Source organism: Dasypus novemcinctus, chromosome 13 (genome assembly GCF_030445035.2).
Source record: "Dasypus novemcinctus isolate mDasNov1 chromosome 13, mDasNov1.1.hap2, whole genome shotgun sequence".
NCBI lineage: Eukaryota > Metazoa > Chordata > Mammalia > Cingulata > Dasypodidae > Dasypus > Dasypus novemcinctus.
This window is the reverse complement of record NC_080685.1, coordinates 77018783-77035195: the sequence shown is the minus strand read 5'-3', so window position 1 is coordinate 77035195 and position 16413 is coordinate 77018783.

The window sequence follows — 16413 nt, the reverse complement described above, 5'->3', positions numbered from 1 at the left end:
TAGTAAAAAACATTGATAATCACATATAATCATTTATAATTCACATAAATATTTATTTTATAGCAATCATTGTCACAGAGACATTTTTATGAAGAGTTGCTAAATGATGAGCACAACTAAACATGGAGTCTTATAAAATTAGATTTGCGTATCCTGTGGCCTCTAATTTTTTTTTCCATAAGAGAGTTTGAAGATTTTTATGGTCTCTAACTACTGTACTTTAATAGAACAGTATTAAAGTAGAGGAAATACCATTCTATAAATATAAACATATAAATAACATTCTATATAAATAACATTCTATTAAGATTCTGAGAAAACTGTAAATCCCAGGATATAGAAAACATCAATAAAAATGGCTGCACACTGATAACATTTTTAGACAATGCTTTTCCATGAATGATGTATTTCTTCCAACGCATTGATAAACACACTATACATAAACAGAATATGCATACTGTTTGAACATTTTATTAACAACAATTAGTTTGGAAGATGATTTGGAGAGATAATTTGTCAGTCTGGACCACACTTAAGAAGGACCATAATGCATCCCTAAGGATCAAAGTTTTATCTTGCACATATTATCTAAATAGCAATTGAATAAATGACCTACAACTATAGCAAAATATCTTTTGAAGTGTATCTATATTTAAGGAAAAAGCAGTGAATTTATTCAAATAAAATACAAAATTAGGTGAAAGATAGTCAAGATCCATTTCTTCTCTGTGCTTGTATTACCTGATCCAAAATATTTTTGCTACATGGAACTGCCTACATATACCTTATATATTCTCCCAGACCAAAATAATCATTAAGACTGTGAGAATTTTCTTTATCTGGTCCTTCTGTTGCTATGCCATCACTCCCATCATCAATAAAAATTCAGTCTTAAACTGACATTTTTGAAATATACATTGTGTTCTAGAAATGTAAGGAATATATTTTTATGGTTTATAAATATAATGCAAAATTGTTGATAATATGATACAGCATTTTTCCATTTATTCATTTTACAATGTTGTTGCCAAAAGCATTAAACTCTTTCAAAAATTGTTGGATATAAGATTATTCTTTATATTTGATTTAAACAATTCCTCATAAAGTCACATTCTATTTTTCTGAACATCCTATATGCTTGCTATAAGATAAAAAGTAATTCTTTTAATTTCAAAAATATTTAGGCAAATCTATTGTTATAGAGAGCCAGTGTGATTACATATTTGAGTTTGCAAAAATGGAATAAACATTATTTTTCTATTTGAGAATTTAAATATTAAAGCCATTCTATATATACACAATAATAATCTTAAAAATGAAATTCTTGCCTTTATAACATGTATTGTACAGGAATGTAATTATCAATGCATAATGTCTAAAGTAGGTAATAGATTAAGAGAAAAATGCAATTACAAACAAGTAAAGGTTAAATAAAAATGCACTCAAAGTTGCAAACAAGGTTTGCTCATAATGATCAATAATTTTTAATGATAGGATTTCTAATTTTAAGAGTTAATTTTTAAAAATCATTGCAATTATTCAAGACACTGATATGTATAAAAGTAAAGATTTCAAATAAGATGTTCCTTGAGATTTTAACATGAATGATCGGCATGCCCTACTACTCACATAAATATTGAACTTTTCATTAAACCTATCAAAAGACATTTTGTAAACATGAAATTTGGTAACATGACTGTCCTAGTTTGAGTCTTTCATGGACCCCAGAAAATTATGATCTTAAACTATTGTAACTCTTTCCTTTATGTGTGAGTCCATTGTATATAGATCTTCTGGTTGGATTCAGTTAAGGGATCTTTTGATTAGATCACATTTGAATATATCACTTTAGGGACTTTGATTGGACTATGACAGTGAGGCATGACCTAGGTTGGGTCTCTGCCCTCTTGCTGGAGTCTTATATAGGCTAAGAACCGAAAGTAAAACACAGAGAGAAAGACAGTTGCCATTTTCCTTGCCATGTGAAAGAATACTATGGTGTTGCCTACAGCTACTGAAAGACAGAAAATAGAGAAACCCCAAGATGCTGAGAAAGAGGTCAGAAGACGGAATTAGTAGAGCTACCCAGAATGAGGAGAAAGGAAAGATGAGTCATGTGTCTGATAGACAACAGCTGAGATGGGGGAGAAAGTGAGCTTAGAGGAGAACATAAGAGAGAAGGGTCTGGTAGCCATTTTGCCTTGCAACTTGACAGGAGTCCAGAATCTGGCAGCAGCTGACGTTGGTGAGACATTATCCTTGATGATGTTTGATATGGACATTTTAACAGCCTTGGAAATTTAAGCTCTTACCCTAATAAAGTCATATTATAAAATTCAACCCATTTCTGGTATTTTGCTCCCAACAGCTTTGGCAAACTAAAACAATGGCACAACAAATATTAACAATAAGACTTTTACATGGACTTAGTTGTATTTTATTTTCTCTAGATCTTTTCTACTTAAATGGGAAAAAAGAAAAAGATCACTTAATAAGGAACTACAAGATAAGATATTATATGAGTAATGAATGAGTAAGGAATGAGTAATGAATGCATGAGATTTTTAATATCAGTCACCTTTCTCTGAATGACGCAACCAAAACAGAAAAATACAAAAGAAAAATATCCCTCCTAATTTGTATGGAATAAGGTATAACTCAGAAAGAAATCTACCTTCCTTAGTCTCAGATTTGCCATATTTTTATACACATGAAAAGGATTCTAAACTTTAGTGGTCCTCAAGCTTTATGTGTTTGATATGGGAAAAGTTTTGAAAAATGTTACTCTCTTCTGCCATCCACATTCAATTTTTTTCTTATTCAAACTCTTGCTTTTTCTTAATTTTTCTAATTATAGCTATTAAATACAATAAGCTTTGGATATTACTTTTGGTCTATCCAGCATCTCCTAAATTAATTTTCCCATTAACTAAAAATCTCTACAGTGTTTGGAAGAATATCTGAAAAAAGGTACATAAAAAATTGCACAATTAGAAAAAGTCATGATTGAAAATATAAACAAATAAAAATATTTTGCCAAATTGGACAGGAGTTAAAGCAATATGGGGGAATAATCAGCAAACATATTGGTCTATATTTTTTAGTAAAGATTAATTATCAGAGATATTCTGTTAAATAATATTGAGTCCACTTCATTCTAATAAATGGAATTCAATTTAAAGACCATGAAAAATATTATTGCATCATAAAGAAGAGATTTATAGCAAGAACAAGGGTTCCATTTGAATAGAGAGAATATATTTGTATATATTCTCAGCTTGGCCAATTCAGTTTTTGATAACAACAAACGTCTGACTAGACAATTCAGACCAGCACTCTTTTTTATAATAACTTAGAAAAGCTGTAAGATTTGTAATATATATTTTTCAAGTTTTTGGATAGCAAATAATAAAATGAACAAGTTCAAAGTCATAATTAAATTTAAGAGGATGAAGAAACTCTGAAGATGTGAGATTATTATTAATAATGTATTTTCCAAGGTCTTTCTGACAATTTGGGAAGACAGAGTTGAAAAAGTAAGAGTCAGAGCGGGGGTTTGGAAAAACTGAGTACCTTGTGGGGCAAGGGGATACAAATTAGAATTTATGACTTGCCAAAATAGATGGTGATGGCTTGGTAATTATTGTACCTAGCCTTGAGTATGAAATCTAGCAGAGGCTATGTTATAACATAGGGTTAATGAAAAACATACATGTTCATAGAGGATTTAGACCCAACTTCAAATTGTTTCAACCTACATTAACTGGATTAATGTGATCTAGGTTTATCAAAATGAAAAAAAGTATCTCTTGAGGATAATAATATCATTCTATAGCTCTGCATATTTACAAAAGTTTAATATACAATGTCTGACATTTAGTGGAAGCATGTACATATGAAAAAAAGATGAGTATATAAACACAGGAACAATAATAGAATAGAAGCAGATCCACAAAGATTCTAAAACTGAAGTTCTTGAATATAGATTTAAAAATAAATATACTTAATCAGTTAAGCAATATACAAAGAAAGAATTGTAATCTTTACCAAGAAATGGAAACCAACCCACTCTGAAGCATACCAAAAATGCTGCAATTAGCAAATACAATAATTGAAATTAATTTCTTATAGTTTAAAAACAGATTAGATGCAGTTGAATAAAAAGTATTAACCTGGTAAAAAACTGAGAAAATCAGAATCAGAATGAAGTATATAGAGTCACAAAAATGATTTTTTAAAATGTGAAAAAGAAAAAGGAACACCCTGGGAAGATCTTAGAGAGTCTAGTCCCAGAAGCAGGGGAAAAAAAGTGGGACAAAAGCAATATTTTAAAAGATGCCCTGTAATTTTCTAAAACTGGAATATAAGTCAAAAAACAATTCAAGAAGTACAAGTAAATCCTAGGATACATACAGGATACATACAGGAAAAATCATGCCTCAGGAAAATGTAATAAAACTGCTGAAAACTAATACTAAGAAAAATATCTTAAGACCATCAGTCAATCTAATAGGCTAATTTTTCAGTAGAAGCAAAAGAAGCTAGAATGCAATTGAATGCTATCATCAAAATGTTGCAAAAAAAATAACCACCAATCTAGAATTCTTTAATCAGCAGGAAGATCTTTAAATAAATGAGGGACAACAAAAGCTGAAACAATTTATCTCCCTCATATTAGAACTAAAAGAAATATCAATGGCATACTACAGGATAATGACATGTTTCCAGGTGGAGGTGTAATGTTTTCAGGAAAAATAAAGAGCTTGAGAATAACAAATATAAGGTAACATGTCAATTAAAACATTTATGAAAGGAATTTGTATTACACAAATACTTCTAGGTGCTAGGATAAAAACAAAATTAATGCTATCTTACACATTTATTGAGCCAGCATCAACTTGATACCAACCCTTGACAAGAAAATTTCAACAAAGAATAATTACAGGCTAATCTCATTCATAAATATAAAGGCAAATTTTAAAAATAAAATAAAAACAAAACAAATCATATATTACATTAAAAAATATAATATGTAATGACCAAATTGGTTTTATTATAGAAATGCAACATTTCTTCAAAATCACTGATGGATCAATGAATTTACTTCAGCTTCACAAAAAGGAAAAATTGTAAGATTACCATTTAATATAGAAAAGGCTTTTATAAATTTTGCTATCTATTCATGTAGATGCTCTTACAAAGCTGGTACTAAGTTGATACTTTCATTACCTGAAATAAGCTTCTTCAAAAACCTACAGAAAACAACATACTTAATGGCAAAATGTAAGAAGCACACTTTATCAATTTTGAACCAAAGAAATGATCCTGATAATATCATTACTATTAAAATTGTAGTGGAGTTCTTAGTAAATAAAATAAAACAAGTAAAAGCAGCAAATTTATTAAAATTGTAAAGGACAAAAAATTCTTACTATTTTTCAAACATCATAATTATGCCACAGAAAACCAAAAAGAACAGAGGGGAGAGGAGGTTGTGAGCCAATGTCCACATGGGCTAAATCTATGATAAATGGAGGTAAGTAGTTGTGCAGTGGAAGGGGTATAATGGGGGCATAGGGATACTACTTGATTGGGCTTTACCAGCTTGAAGGGGGCTAGGGTTCAGAGGATGGGTCAGATGGCCCAAAGAATTGGAGGGGAGGGGAATTTGAGGTGAGCAAGAGAACATGGAAGATTGTTGGGTATGTGGTTGAAACTATAATGTTGAGAAAACTCTTTAGAAAATATAATAAGGAAGGGTTACTGGTTTAAGGTGTTTGATGGGAGGCATCTGGCACAGGGTGCAGCTGGGGCAGGCTTCTAGGGAGTGTGTGTGCTCATCATGTCATAGTGTATTATATTGGTGGGTGGAAACCCATACAATGAGTGGGAAGATGTTATGCCCCCATCATGGTGAGGCCTGATTTTCTCAAACAGAGGGGATGGTGTCTTTCAAGAGCATGGGAGGACAGACTAGTGTAGTGTGTCAAGCTCTCAGCATTGTTGCAAGTATCTATGAATCTTGTCCTTCAAGACGTGAAACTTGGTTGTCACTATGGACCCTGAGAGGAGGGGGAGAGAGGAATATAATAGTTGGAAGAGTGGGTAACTAGGGGGCAATGAAAGTGTCCTGCATGATCCTGTAATGATAAATACAAGCCATGTAAAATAGCACCAAAAATTTATAAAAGTGTGTAGTCTAAAATGTAAACTAACCATAATGTAAACCATAATGGAACCATGGTTAGTAGCTATATTTCAATATCTGTACATCAGTTGCAGCAAAAGTAACATCCACATGTAAAAAGATCATTGCTGGGGAGGGAGGCAAAGGGTTTGATGTTAGGTATATGAGAGTTCCCTATATTCCTTATGTGATTTTACTGTGACCTAAAACTTTTTTGACGACATAATTTTAAAAAAGGATGTAGACACTGAGGAATAAATGGAAGAGATTATCTTGCCAATGTACATACAGGACAGCACCTATTACAATGAGGAAAGTCAAATGTCAAAAAAAATTTTTATTATATTTTTAATTTTTAATACCCCAATTTATTTTTTACTTTTAGTTTTTCTACTTTATTATGTATTCTATTTCTAATCATTAAATCTACCATTACTATTTCATTTTCCTATTAATTGAATTGGCAATATATTAGACTTCAACTTTGAAGAAGTTTCGGATCACAGAGGGGTTCAACTATGGCAGGGGTGGAGTATTTATATGGGGTGTCATTGATGGGGGATGCATGGGTGTGAAGGTGTTCTCCAGGGTATGCATACACTGTATATAGATATGTTCAGGTGTTGGTTGGGTATTGACATAATGGGTAGAGTTTCACATGACAACTAAGGGAATGCTGAACTCTCATTCTGGGAGACTCTGTCACATTCCGCAATGGAGCAGTAACAATCACCCAAGTGCAAGGGTAAAGACCAGTGAAGAAGGATGGTCCAAAGATGGGTCCTTAATACTGATGACTATGCTTATGAGCCAGTATGCTTGAAATTTCAACTAGGCCTAGAGCTGCAGGGCCCCTAAGAGTTACCTCCTGAGAGCCTCCATGTTGCTCAAATGTGGCCACTCACCTAGCCAAACTCAGCATGTAAATACATTACCTTTCCCCCAAGGTGGGACATGACTCCCAAGGATGAGCCTCCCTGGCACTAAGGGATTACTATTAAGCACCAGCTGGTGATGCAACTAGAAAAAAGCCTTTGAATAAAAGGGGAAAATGGTAAAGACAAATGAGTTTATATGGCTAAGTGCTTATGCACATCTCAGCAGTATCTCAGAGATAGCCAAAGTAGATACAACCCCAGGTACTGGTACTCCCTGAAGGCTATGGAGACACACAGGTCCTATGATCATGGCGGATGGCCCTGGAGTTCAGTGCACTGTCAGCGGACCCTACTTGGAATTTGTGCTCCTGAGTGTGATAGAGTTGGACTCAGATGTGACCTCTCTACACATGCCTCTTCCATCAACTTTTACTGAACCTATGGTTGGTGTATTATCAGGAGACTTGACTCTCTGGACTGTCTATGTGCCAGCTGGGCCTTGAGCCTCAGTAGAGTTGCAACACCTACTCTCCAGTTCATTGGACTCACCCAGGTCAGCTAACAGGGAGATGAGGATGATCAACCACCACACCAGGAAACCAAGAGTCTACAACTGCAGGCAGGAGAATTGCATCCATCAGCCATGTGGGATCTAAGCCCCCTCTCAATTAAAGGTGGAGTGGACATCACCTTCCTAGGATCCTCAGGATGGAGGAAAAAAATGTCAGTTAGAATGGACTTATTGGTATTCTACTATAGAATTATTTTGACTCTAGAAATGGTAGAAATTATATCATTGATATGGAGACAGTGGCCACAGGAGTTGGTGAAGGCAGGAAGAGGGAAAAAGAGGTGTGATATTGGGGCATTTTCAGGACTTGGTGTTGTCCTCAATGATATTGCTGGAACAGATGCAGGGCATTATATATCCTGTCATAACCCACTGAATGCACTTGGAGAGAGTGTAAACTGCAACATAAACTGTAATTCATCCTGTGTAGCAATCCTCCAAAATGTATTCATCAAATGCAATGAATGTACCACACTAATGAAAGAAGTTGTAGCTGTGGGAGGAGTTGAGGGTGTGGGGAGTGGAAACATCTTATAATTTTTAATGTAATATTTTGTGTGATCAATGTATCTTGAAAAAAGATAATAAAAAATGAAAAAAAAAAGAATGACCACATAATTTTTTGGAAATGATAATTTAGCAAGGTGGCTGGATCAATTCTCTTTCTCACCTTCTCTCTCCATATTGTATATATAATGGACTGTATTTCTACAAATTGACAAGAAAAATAGAACATACCAATTAATACTATACAATTTATATCACACCAAAGAATATCAATGAAATTGTAATAAATTTAATAAAACCCATATATATTCTCAACATTGATAACTTTGAAATATTATTGATAAACAAGTAAAGAGTTTGATAGATGGTTCAAGTGTTTGATAGATGGGTAAAGACCTGATGAGGGAATCAGACCCAGGTTGAATCCCTGGGTCCTCCTGGTGGAAACAAAGAAGAGAAAGAGTGCCTGTGAGGCAAGCCAGTGGCCACATGGTGAGCCAAGTGCCTGTGCAAGTGCCCATGTGGTAGACTAGTACCCATGTGGCAAGCCAGCACCTGCATGGCAAGCCAAGAGCCCATGCAGTGAGCTCAGCCAGTGCACACAAGTGAGTCATGCAGTAAGATGATGTTGCAACAAAAAAGAATGATGAAGGAGAGAGTCGAGGTGAAGCACAGCAGAAACAGGAACTGAGGTGGCACAGCTGATTGGGAACCTCTTTCCATATCAGAGGTTCTCAAGATGGAATTCCAGTGAATCTTAGGGGAGAAAAAATAAGAAGACAAAAAGGAAAATTGACACAGAAGATCACACAGTGAATGAACATAGAAGCAAAAACAGCAGGGCAGTGGAAGGGGAGAAGATGGAGGAAATAAATAAATCTTTAAAAACAAAAACAGGGCGGCGGACTTGGCCCAGTGGTTAGGGCATCTGTCTACCACATGGGAGGTTCATGGTTCAATCCCTGGGCCTCCTTGACCCATGTGGAGCTGGCCCATGTGCAGTGCTGATACGCGCAAGGAGTGCCCTGCCACGCAGGGGTGTCCCCTGCATAGGGGAGCCCCACGCACAAGGAGTGTGCCCCATAAGGAGAGCCGCCCAGCGCAAAAGAAAGTGCAGCCTGCCCAGGAATGGTGCCACATACACGGAGAGCTGACACAACAAGATGATGCAATGAAAAGAAACACAGATCCCCTGCCGCTGTCGACAACAGAAGCGGACAAAGAAGATGCAGCAAATAGACACAGAGAACAGACAACCGTGATGGGGGCGGGGATGGAGAGAGAAATACATACATACATAAATAAATAATAAATCTTAAAAAAAAAATAAAAGCAAAAAAAAACAAACAAAAAACCTGATAAATCACCATAGTAGAAATAGTTTCACCAATGGAATCATAAAATCATTAAATATTTTAGACAAGTCTCCTGTTTCTTTGGCATTGCTTATAAGTTTATTATCCTAATCTATCTCTCTGACTTTGTTTATAATCTAAACTCTTTATTTGAACATCTTAACACATTAAATCCAATTTAGGTCATATAATTCACACAACACCTCTAAAAAGTGATACTGTGGGGAGCCGCCCGGAGCTATGTGCATTTGCGGTCTCCAGGAACATGGCGGTTTTCATAAGTACGCCTACTCCACCCCTGTGCTTCCCCCTTCTTCTTCCCCTTTCCCCAGTTTCCCCAGCAAAAAGTGTCGCGCCTGCGCAACAAGATGTTGAAGCCATGACCAGCATTGAAGACTCGCAACCTATAGCAAGTGGTGTAACAGCATTTTATTGCCTTATATGGAAGAGCCGCTTCATCAGCCTATCACCCCCTGCTAATACCCTCCCCTTAGTATATATTCTGATGCTCTACCCTCAATAAATGGAGACTTGATCAGAATCCTGTCTTGTCTCCATTTCTCTCGCCTCTTGTCCCCCAATTCCCACTCCTTCTTTCAGGTGCTGGTTCGTTTGACCTGCGGGCTGGGTCATGATACTGTTAACATCCACATTTTATAACATGGAAACTGAGGCCTAGAGAAGATAAATATCTTGCCCAAATTGTGACAAATAGTAAAACATGAAGGTAGAACTCATTAACTCATTTATTGATCTTAAACTATTTAGTGCTTGCTAGGCATAGTACTCAGAAATGATTGCTCTCATATAGCTTCATTCAAAGAGTGAAACAGGCAAATATAAGAACATAAGTGGGAAAAGGTCATAGGTAATATGGAGAAAGATAAAGTGGGAAGAAATAATAGGACTGATGGGTCAGTCAATTTTGAATAATGTGGACAGAAAAGTTTGCTTGAGAAAGTAATATTTGGGTAAATAATTGGCAGATGAAAAAGTGAGTCTATGGGTAAGCAGGGGAATTCCAGGCAGAAGGAAGCTCTTTTGCAAAGACCCTGAGATGAGAATAGGACTGGTAAGTTTGAGGAATATCGAAGAGGCAGTGTGCCTGGAGAAAAGTGGTAAGGGATAGAAGTGAAAGAAATGGGACCAAGGGACCTAATGGGGACCTTAGGAATTATAGGCCACTGTGGAAGTTGGGCGTTTACTCTAAGTAAGATGGGAACCATTAGAGCACTTGAAGGATGTGATCTGACCTATTTTAACAGTACTTCTAGGACGCTTACAATAGAATGTAGGAGGACAAGGGCATTGAAGAAAACCAGTTGTAAGGCTTTTGAAGTAATCCAAGGGAGAGAGGATAGCAGCTTCAAATATCTCAATATTTTATGATACTGATCTAAAGTGAATTGATTGTATAGTTTAGTTCTAAGACAAAATTGTATTTCCCTTTTTGAAATATTTAGTATGTATCTTTTTATCCTGTAATAACAATATATTCAAATACAAAGATACAACTCTTGGTCACATCAGTATCCTTGCAACCTCTGGTCCAGAATAGACCTACTAAAGATTTGGAAAATATGGAGATTACTTTCATAATAAGAACACCTTTGAAATAATAGTTTGGTGCCTGCAGGAGCATTTTAGAGCAGCAAATCTGTCTGAAGCTTTAGTATTTTATTTTGCTTTTTATGTGGTTTTTCCTAAATTCCTGGATAATAACTCTATGATTCAAAATACTGCAGTGACAAATAACAAAATACCAATATGAACTGCCATCGTTTTTCTGTAGAATGGTGAAAATAATAAAACTGACTTCATAGACTTGTGAAGTTTGAATGAGATGATGGTAAAATAGCAATGTGTTTGGCACATAGTAAGCATTGAATAAATGTTGGTAGTGGCAATTTTGATAAAGATGATAAGGATAATTTCCTATGGACATCATCTTTCCTTCAGTTCACCTTTTTTCCAAATATTTTGGCACATTATATTGAAAAAAAAAGAAAAAGAAAACTATCATAACCTGGATTCTGGGACTCAAGTCTATGTAAAAATTAAGCAGGTAAGAACACAGATGTAAAGAGAAGCAGAAAACTCTGGGTTCAGATTTCCTGCTTGCACATTTCATTTACAATTTCATCACTCTTAATTAAATATTTTTAATGATACCAAAATCTCAACTTTTCCTTTCCTTTCTCAATTATTTCATTATTTTAATCTTTAAATAACACATATCAAAGATTTCAGATGCTTAATTCAAGATTTGAGATATTACAGTTACGTAGAAATGGGTACTGCTAACCTATAATTCAATAAACAAATCAACTATTCAAACAATCAGCATGAGAAGGCAAAATATTATTTTGCCTGCAAGTACCATGTTGTTTGCAAGTACCACAATGATTCTATATTGAACTTTTCTGCCAATTCAATAAATCAGGAATATCCAAATCTTTATATAGAAGAACAGATTATGGGTAGGTCAACAATGAAATATAAACATGTTAAAGTGAAACACACAGTTATTCAGCAGGCTTTCTGTATTTGAATCAGGTAGCATATATCCAAGTATTCTCACCCAAGGAGCCATGAACAGGTACTAGAACAGGCATTGAAAGTGCCTTAGGAAAAGCTTACTGTGATGGTTAGGCTATTGTGTCGACTAGGCTAGGTAATTGTGCCCTGTTGTTTGGTCAAGCAAACACTGGGCTAACTGTAATACAAGGGAATTTATGGACTTAATCACCATTGACTTTACTGCAATGGTAAATCATAGATAGCTGGCTGTAATTTCATCAATCAGGGAGATTGCCATCAGCAATGAGTGATGCTTAACCCAATCAGTTGAATCCCTTAAAAGGGGAAGGGATTCCAGAACTGAGAGAAAATTTTGCAGCTCATATTTGGACAGCCAGTGTCTCCCAGAACTCGTCAAGAACCTTCACTGGACTTTCATGGGAGCTCCTGGTTGCAGCCTGCCTGTGGAACCTGGACTTGTGCATCCCCACGGTTGCATGAGAGACTGTGATAAATCTCTTACTATCCACAGATATCCCTTGTTGATTCTGTTTCCCTAGAGAACCCTGACTAATATACTTACCAAGCCATATAGAATGGACTGAGAAGAATATATTTCTCAAAGATTGTTCAAGTCCACTGTATGCTGCCCACTGACAGAATATCTATATTGTATTTTGAAAAATATTTATGTAATGAGGTTTCATTTGAAGAGGAAAACATTTCCTCATTTTCAAAGAGGAAAATTACTGCCTTAAAATTTAGAACTGGTATCTGCTTTCTTAGCACATCTTGAGTAGATCCTTTCTTCTCTCTCTCTCTCTCTCTCTCTCTCTCTCTCTATGTATGTATGTATATATATATATATATATATAAACTTTATTTTTGAAGAGGTTTTAGAAAAGTTATCTAGAACGTATAAGGGAGTCCCATGTACCCCACCACATCTTCCCCTATTAACAACATCTTACAACTGCTTGGTACATTCGTTACAATTGCTGAATAAATATCAAGGCATAGCTACTTAAGTAGATCCTTTCTTAATGCAAATGTAGTGCAAACACTAATCGTTATTGGTGAGGAGAATGTGAGGTTTTGGAATTAGACAGCAAGGTCAGCAATGCTTGGAATCCTCCTCCATTTGGCTGTTTTACCTCATGCATTTAATTTGCTCAGTATTCTTCTTAGAGAAAGGGTTATGTGTCATTTTGATATTCAAAATTATTAAAATCTGTCCAATAGACTGAAGTAGCCCTTACTCTGGCTATGCAACTTTAAGGATATTAAAAGAACAGAATCACCAACAATACTCAATATTGTGGTTTATTCAAAGACAAACTGTTCAAACAGGGAGATCTCAAACTGCATGAACTGAATCTCAAAACAGTAAGTTACATTAGTTTATACAGGCAATTAGAGTATTTCTAAAAGTTAAATTACAATAATTGGGTGACATTTAAATTCCATAATCTAAGGGTAAGTCTTAGATTTGAGGGAATGATCATAGATGGTTATTATAACATACTTGTGTATTTCTTATAGGTTATATCTATTAGACTGAAACTAAGTTATTTCTAATTGTTGCTTAAACTGCAACTCTACAGGATATTTTTCTTTTTTTTCCAGAAAACCCCATTTTTATTTTTAACTTTTGACAAAAGTTCCTGTCCCTTCTCAGACAGGGGCCTGTTCAGGTATTGCCAAAGCAGGCAGCCAGTTAATATTGTATAACAAGGACAATGAAACCTTATTGTAAGGGACAGAGGAAACTCTTGGTATGTTACACTTGATGACTTAAAACATAATTCATTAAGAATCTGGCACAGATTAATTGGGTTCTCTGTTCAGGGTCTCATAAGGCTGAACATCAAGGTTTCCACCAGCTACAGGCTCATCTGGAAACTCACTAAGGAAAGACCCAATTCTAAGCTTATTCTGGTTATTAGCAGAATTCATTTCCTTGTGGAGGTCCCCATTTTCCTGCTGTTCTCAGCTTCTACGGGCTTTTCTCAGATTCTTGCCATGAAATCCATATCTACCAATGGAGAATGTCCTTTGTGTTGAATCCCACCTGTGCTTCAAAACTCTGACTTATTCTGCAAGTAAAAGAAAACTTTTTGCTTTTAGATGGATCATGTGAATGAGGTCAAACCCACTCAAGTAATCTCCATTTCCTAAAGTCAACTGTGACATAACCAAACACAGGAGTAATCTCATAGTCCTGAGACCTACACAGGGCATGCATGTGAGGAGGGGAATGTTGGAGGGCATCTTAGAATTCTGCCTACAAGAGAGTTCAAATGGTTTAGTTTCAAGTATTCTTATACTTAATAGAATCCTGGACCAATTGGAAGAGGCCTGCCCTTGAGAACTTGACGGTGCTGGAAAAAGAACCTAAAAAGTGACCTAATGAGCTCCTAACTCAGCATCTCACCTGGGCTCAACATTTTATTGACACTCTGACCAGAAAGCAGTAAAAGTCTGCAGATAGGACTATTTGAAATTCACCTTATAGGAACTCTAGTTGCTAGATTGTAGCCTTAATTTCTCTTTCATAGATAACAGACAATAAGTGACAACAGCTGACAGAAAAAATGGTATTTTGAACATACACAGTTCATCAAAAAATATTGGGGTGAAAGAAACCTGAAAAAAAAAAGAATAAGCTACCTGTTGAATTGACTGATGGGTGCTCATATTATAACTATCTAAAGAGAAAAAAAAAAATAGAGACAGTGCTTTATATTCATAGGCTGGAGAGCCTTAGGGCATCTCACACTTCTATCCTTGGCTACCAAATGCAACTTTGACATCTCATGTGAAATAGAGAGACTACCATTATGTGGAATTCCCCTTCTTCCTAGTGTAAACCAAATTAAAGGGTAGAGTAGAAAAAATAAAATATCCTAATAGCCAAAGAAACATTATCTTCAGGAATATGTTATATATCATAGTACTTATACCTGTTGTCCCCAAAAAATTATATTTTGAGATTTACAGTTTACTTTCTGAATTTAACTGTTTTATAAAATTGGGCAAATTTCAGAAATGGAAATGGTATATTCACCTTAAAGAGCAATGTTGTTCAAATTCAACAAAATTAAGAGTTCTCTCTGTATATGAGTAATTCCTAGCTTTTATCTAAATTGATGTTTGGTCCTATTATACCTGAAATAAGTTCTTAGAATTCCTAAAATTTATTAATTTACTTTTTCCCACTCCAACTTTAGTGCACAAGTGTATGGGTTACTGAAAAGCATTCTTAGAAACTTAGGATATATAATAGTACTTAAGCTTCTCTTAGAAAACAAAAGCATACAACTTATTCATTGTTAATACATTCATTTTCATGCAATTAAGAAATGCAAAAACATGGTTAAAGCTGATTAAAACAGTTATTTTCATGCATTTGGATTTAGAAACAAAACCAACAATTTGTGAAGTCAGACTCCAAATTTGGTTGTCATTTTTCTGCAGCATGGCATATGGGCTAAGTTTTCATTTGATTTATTGTACATCAGATCCAATAGACAATATACTGAAGTAACTTGTCTCATTCTATCAAAGTAAACATTCCATTTTCACAGAATCTGTACATAAGAATATTTTATTACAGTGAATAACTGAAATCTCTGTTTTAATGGAATCAGAAGTGACACCTGTTATATATTGTTGGCAGTAAATTACAGTACTTTACATAAATGTGTTTTAGTATTTGGGAGAAAAAAATTTAAGTGACTTGTAAGAAAAATATTTCATCAATTTCCTAATTATTTAAATTGCAATCTTTGAAGCTAGATTTCAAACTACATAATCAGAAAAATGTTTTATGCATGGCTATTGAATGTTATAAGATTCACTGGAGTAGCTAATGATAAAAGTTAAATATATTTTATAGTAAATTCAGTACACCTTATGACATACAAAATCACAAAATATTTAACAGGTGGGTTGGGAAAGCCCCTCAATTAATTATCACAGTAGTTTATAACAGACCAAAAAACCTCTGAGGAAAATCTATTGCTAAGTATAAATGTTGTAATTGCATTTTGTAAAAAAGTCAGAAAAGATAAAAATATGTAAAAGAAAATGTACCAAATACTTAAAATACAGAAACTGAACAGGGTTTAACTGTTTGTTGATGCTTTTGTTTCTGGTACCCTTAACAAAGTCAAGATGTATCTAAAGATTAAGTTCAAGGCTAAAACTTTTTAGAAAAGTTAAGTGACATGATGACACAAGCACAAAGATACATTTCTGTCAGGAAAATCTAACCTAAAATATAAATGTGAAATATCCAGGAAATAATTATGTCTAAATCTCCAATTATTCTGCAATTTGCTCAAGAGAATAAGATATAATCCAAAGCTTATAATATCAAGGAATTTTACTATA